Genomic DNA, 6,324 nt, shown 5'->3' with positions numbered 1-6,324 from the left:
TGGCCAAGGAGACCGGAAGTGAGATTTCATTTCAGGAAGTTGCTAATGTCGCGAGGAGGATCGAGATGGTTCTTGCACAGGAGAGAGGGCAGAGGTCTGATAAGAGGCCTTGTCAGTTTGGTGGTTTCAGTGGTGCCTCATCTGGAGGCAGGGGTACTTATGACAGGGTTTAGGTACCTTGAGGTGGAGGTCAGACCGTTAGAGGTTGAGGTTAGACCATTTGAGGTGGAGGACAGGCGGGTAGAAGGCGTCCTAGAGGTGGAGACTCATCCGTTGTTATATTTTTTTTATGGTATGGCGGAGGTTGTTACATCAGATGGTGTCGTTATGGGTACGACCTCAATTTAAAATAAAGGAATAATTTCCTTAACTTGATTCGGTTTTGGGTATCATGACGAGTCCTCTTAGTGTGCTCCACTTATGAGTGAGCTTCGTAATTCTATAATCTACTTATGTATTTACTCATGTTGGGAGATTCTATGGAGATAACTACGCCTATCATTCCATGTTGGTCACTAATAAGAGCTGTGAGGCTAAATGTGGTTTTCTGTTACTCATTTCGGTAAGTTTTGATGTAATTTACAGATAACTAATTACAAATTATGAATTATATGCCCTACCAGTGTGGGGTTCATTATGTCTTGTGATTTTGTGTAACCGAAATTATTTAAAAGGAGAAAATAGAAATTTTTGATTGGCACGATATGCATATTACTTGTGATCCAGAACTGAGGACGAGATCCTCACATTTTTAATATAAATCGATATGTTTAAACCAGGCTACGAGCTGCGGTGAAAGTTATATAAAGATGAGATCCTTGTGAGGAAATATTCTTGTGTTTAAGTTCTCTCCTGTGAAATTAAATTTGTACTATAGTACTAATAGGGAGTCATGCATGTTAGGCTTATTTGAGAATTCTTGTATGAAATTCTCTGTGCATATTTGCCAAAATATTGAGTTTTGTAATTATTGAGTTTTTACCTACAAGGTAGGTACTTGCCCAAGTGGCGTTAAATGTTACTCGTTAATTCAGGTAAATAATTATAACGTCTTCATGCCTCGCATCTTGTTAGCAGTATTGTGAAGGTTTGTAACGAGAGTTTTTATTAACATGAGGTTAATTGGCAATTTGGTAATTGATCATGAACAACTATTAAGAACAAATATCCGTTGCCAGGAATTGATGACTTATTTGATCAGCTTCAGGGTGCCAAGGTATCTTCGAAGATTGATTTGAGGTCTGGTTACCATCAGTTGAAGATTAGGATATCTGATGTCTCTAAGACAGCTTTTCGGACTCGGTATTGGCATTACGAATTCCTAGTGATGTCATTTGGGTTGACAAATTCCCCAGCAACATTTATGGATTTGATAAATCGGGTGTTCAATCCCTATTTGGATTCTTTTGTGATTGTATTCATTGATGATATATTGATTTACTCCAGTAGTCGGGAGGAGCATGAGCAACATCTTCGAAGTGTGCTTCACACTTTGAAGAATAATTATTTATATGCCAAATTTTCAAAATGTGAGTTTTGGGTAGAATCAGTTGCCTTTTTGGGACATGTTGTATCGGCAGAAGGCATAAAGGTGGATCCTAAGAAGATTGAGGCTCTTCAGAATTGGCCTAGATCTACTTCAGTTATAGAAATTCGGAGTTTCCTGGGTTTAGCAGGTTATTATTGTCGGTTCGTGGAAGGGTTTTCATCTATAGCAAGCCTATTGACCAGACTGGCCCAGAAAGGTGTCCCATTCAGATGGTCAAACGAGTGTGAGTTGAGCTTTTAGAAGCTCAATACCGCTTTGACTACGGCGCCAGTATTGGTATTACCCACAAGTTCAGGATCGTATACGGTATATTGTGATGCATCTCACATTGGTCTTAGTACAGTATTAATTCAAGATGGCAAGGTGATTGCATATGCGTCACGGAAGTTGAAAGTTCACGAGAAGAATTATCCTGTTCATGACATAGAATTGGAAGCCATTGTTCATACGTTGGAGATTTGGAGGCATTACCTCTACGGTGTCTCATGTGAGGTATATACTGATCATTGTAGCCTTCAGTGCATGTTCAAACAAAAAGATCTTAATTTGAGGCAGAGAAGATGGTTGGAGTTGTTGAAAGAATATGATATCACCATTTTGTATCACCTCGAAAAGGCCAATGTGGTGGCCGATGCTTTGAGTAGATAGGCTGTGAGTATGGGCAGTCTTGCATATATTACAGTTAGTGAGAGGCCATTAGCTGCAGATGTTCAGAATTTGGCTAATCAGTTCATGAGGTTAGATTTTTCAGAACCCAGTCGTGTTCTAGCTTGAACAATCGCTCGGTCTTCTTTATATGCGCGTATTAGAGATAGGCAGTATGATGGTCCTCATTTACTGGTCCTTAAGGACACGGTGTGGCACGGTGATGCCAAACAAGTTGTTGTTGGGAAAGATGGAGTTCTGCGAATGCAGGGTCGTATTTGTGTGCCTAATGTCGATGGGATTCGTGAATTAATTCTTGAAAAGGCACACAATTCTAGGTATTCTATTCATCCAGGTACCGCTAAAATGTATCAAGCTTTACTGCAACATTATTGGTGGAGAAGAATGAAGAAGGATATAGTTTCATATGTAGCTCGGTGTCTGAATTGTCAGCAAGTTAAATATGAGCATCGGAGACCTGGTGGCTTGCTTCAGAAGTTAGAAATTCCTGAGTGGAAGTGGGAGCGTATCACTATGGATTTTGTTGTTGGGATCCTACGGACTCAGAGAAAATTTGACACAATTTGGGTTATTGTGGACAGGTTGACCAAGTCAACACATTTCATTCCAGTGGCAATTACCTATTCTTCAGAGAAGTTAGCTGAAATTTATATTAGTGAGATTGTCCGCCTTCACGGTGTGCCCGTGTCTATTATTTCAAATCGAGGTATGCAATTTACCTCACATTTCTAGAGGGTTGTACAGCGTGAGTTAGGCATGCGGGTTGAGTTGTGTACATCATTTCATCCACAGACGGACGAACAGTCATAACACACTATTCATATATTGGAAGATATGCTTCGTGCTTGTGTTATAGACTTTGGAGGTTCTTGGGATCAGTTCTTGCCACTTGCGGAGTTTGCTTATAATAATAGCTACCAATCGAGCATTCAGATGGCTCCATACGAGGCATTATATGGAAGGCGATGCCGATTGCCAATTGGTTGGTTTGAACCGGGAGAGGCTCGATTGTTGGGTACTGATTTGGTACAGGATGCTTTGGATAAGGTCAAAGTTATTCAGGATCGACTTCGTACACCTCAGTCTAGGAAAAAGTGTTATGTCGACCGTAAGGTTCGTGTTATTACATTCATGGTTGGAGAAAGAATATTGCCCCGGGTTTCACCTATGAAAGGTGTAATGAGGTTCAGAAAGAAGGGCAAGTTGAGCTCTAGGTATATCGGACGCTTTGAAATTCTTGTAAGGGTGGGTGAAGTAGCCTACAGGCTTGCATTACCACCTAGTTTATCAGCGGTTCATCCGGTGTTCCATGTGTCTATGCTCCGGAAATATCATGGTGATCCGTCCCATGTGTTAGATTTTAGCTCAGTCCAATTGGACAAAGATTTGACTTACATGGAGGAGATGGTGGCTATTCTAGCCCGGCAGGTCCGACAGTTGAGGTCTAAGAGTTATCCTTCAGTTCGAGTGCAATGGAGAGGTCAGCCGATAGAGGCATCTACCTGGGAGTCCGAGTCGTACATGCTGAGTAAATATCCACACCTTTTCTCCAGCTCAGATACTTTTTCTAACTCCGTTCGAGGACGAACGTTTGTTTTAGAGGTGGAGAATGTGATGACCCAAAATGTCATCTTTAAATTATTAAGTAATTCTGTGTTCTAAGACCTCGAAAAGCACTAATTATCATTTCTCGACTTGCGTGCGTAGTCTGTAAAATTTTCCGAAAAGTTTTTATGTAAAAAATGGATTGAAATGTGAATTAGAGACTTAAAACTCAATTGAGTTGACTTTGGTCAACATTTTGAGAAAACGGACCCAGATCAGTGTTTTGACAGTTCCGGTAGGTCCGTATCGTGATTTGGGACTTGGGCGTATGCCCGGAATTTAATTTGGAGGTCCCTAGCTCAAGTTATGACCATTTAATGGAAACTAGTAATTTAAAGGCTAAAGATTTCCAAGTTTGACCACGAGGTTGACTTATTGATATCGGAGCCGTAATCCGATTTTGGAAATTTGAATAGCTCCGTTATGTCATTTAGGACTTGTGTGCCAAATTTGAAGTCATTCCGGATTCATTTAATATGTTTTTGCATGAGATTTGCAAATTGAAAAGTTTAAAACTCAAAGTTCGAATCGGGGTGTGAATTGTAATTTCAGTGTTGTTTGACGTGATTTTAGACCCCGAGTAAGTCCGTATTATGTTACGGGACTTGTTGGTATATTCGGATGGGGTCCCGAGTACCCCAACTGTGATTCAAATCGAAATCAGAACAAGAATTGGACTTAAGAAAAATCTAAAATTTGGCCTTCTAGTATAATCGCACCTGCGGATTTTTGACCGCAGGTGCGAGCTCGCAGAAGCGAGCCTTCCATCGCAGATGCGCCGGGCATGGCTGGGCAAAATTCCGCAGGTGCGAAAACCTGCACGCACCCGCGCATCCGCAAAAGCGAACACAACAATCGCAGAAGCGGAGGTCAGCACAAGTGCGCATTTTTCCTCCGCAGATGCGAGGCCTCACCTGGCAGCCCCATTTCGCAGATGCGAGATTTTTCTCCCAAATGCGAGCTCACAAGTGCGAGCCCAGGCACCACAGGTGTGGAAATGCCTAGGCAGTGTATAAATCAAAGAGTCCGAGAGTTTTACTCTTTTTTGTCATTTTGAGCTTGGGTAAGGCGAATTCTTGGACGATTTTCACGGGAAAAATTGGGGTAAGTGTTCCTTATCCTATAACTTTTATATTTCATGATTCCATACTCATTTACATTATGAATCCGTGAATATATGGAAGAAAAATTAGATTTTTCTAAAATCTTCCAAAAACGAAAATTTAAGATTTGAAGGTTGAACTCGTAGCAGAACAGGTGTTCGGATTTCACGAGTTTTTTCAGGATTTGAGACGTGGGTCCCACTGTAGAATATTTAAATGAATTTCAGATTTTTATCCTGAAAATTATTAAATTCATATGGAATTAATTCCTATGATTCGTATTGAGTATATCAAATTGTTTGTGAATAGATTTGAAGCTTTTGGAGACAAATTTAAAAGAAAAAGTTGTGGTCAAGTAATTGATTAGAATTTGCAAAGCGAGATATGATTAACCGTGACTTGAGGGAATAGAACCCTTAAACTATTTGTGTAACGACCCAGCCGGTCGTTTCGAGAATTATAGCCCTGTTTTCCCCATTTCTACTTCTTTCTGTGTTATTCAGCTATATTATGTTATATCGGGTTAGTTGGTTCGGGACCGGGTGGTTTCAGAGTGAAATGAGACACTTAGTCCCTTAAGTAGAAACTTAAGTTGGAAAAGTCAATCAGATGTTGACCTATGTGTAAACGATCTCGAATTTGAATTTAGATGGTTATGTTAGCTCTGTTAGGTGATTTTGAACTTAGGAGTGCATCCGGAATATTATTTGGAGGTCCGTGGTAGAATTAGGCTTGAATTGGCGAAATTCGAAATTTGGCGATTTCGGTCGGCAGTGGAAAATTTGATATCGGGGTTGGAATGGAATTCTGGAAGTTGGAGTAGGTTCGTAATATCATTTGTGACGTGTTTGCAAAATTTGAAGTCATTCGGACGTGGTTTGGTTGGTTTCAGCATCGGTTGCCGAATTCAGAAATTTAGAAGTTCTTAGGCTTGAATCCGAGGTTAATTTGGTGTTTGGATGTTGTTTTGAGTGATTCGAAGTTTAGACTAAGTTTGTATGTTGATATAAGACTTGTTGGTATTTTTGGTTGAGGCCCCGAGGGCCTCGAGGTGATTCCGGGTGGTTAACGGATTTGTTGAAGTTGGGAATTGCAGCTGGAGCTGTTGCTTCTGCTATTTTCGCACCCTACGGAAGAAAGAGTCGCAGGTGCGAGGCCGCTGGTGCGCGTGGGGAGTGCGCAGGTGCGGGAGACGCTAGGCCAAGGCTGGGAATGCAGGTGCGAAGAATTGGCCGCATCTGCGAGCCCGCGGGTGCGAGGCCTTGAGCGCAGATGCGGAGATGAGGAGTTTGGACAGGTTTCACAGATGCACACCTGGGACCACAGAAGCGAGTCCATAGGTGTGAGGAAGGGGTCTGCAGGTGCGGAAGCTTGGTGATTAAGTGAGTTGCGCAGGTGCGG

The sequence above is a fragment of the Nicotiana tabacum genome, chromosome 9 (assembly GCF_000715075.1).
Source record: "Nicotiana tabacum cultivar K326 chromosome 9, ASM71507v2, whole genome shotgun sequence".
Lineage (NCBI taxonomy): Eukaryota > Viridiplantae > Streptophyta > Magnoliopsida > Solanales > Solanaceae > Nicotiana > Nicotiana tabacum.
This window is presented reverse-complemented; position numbering follows the sequence as displayed.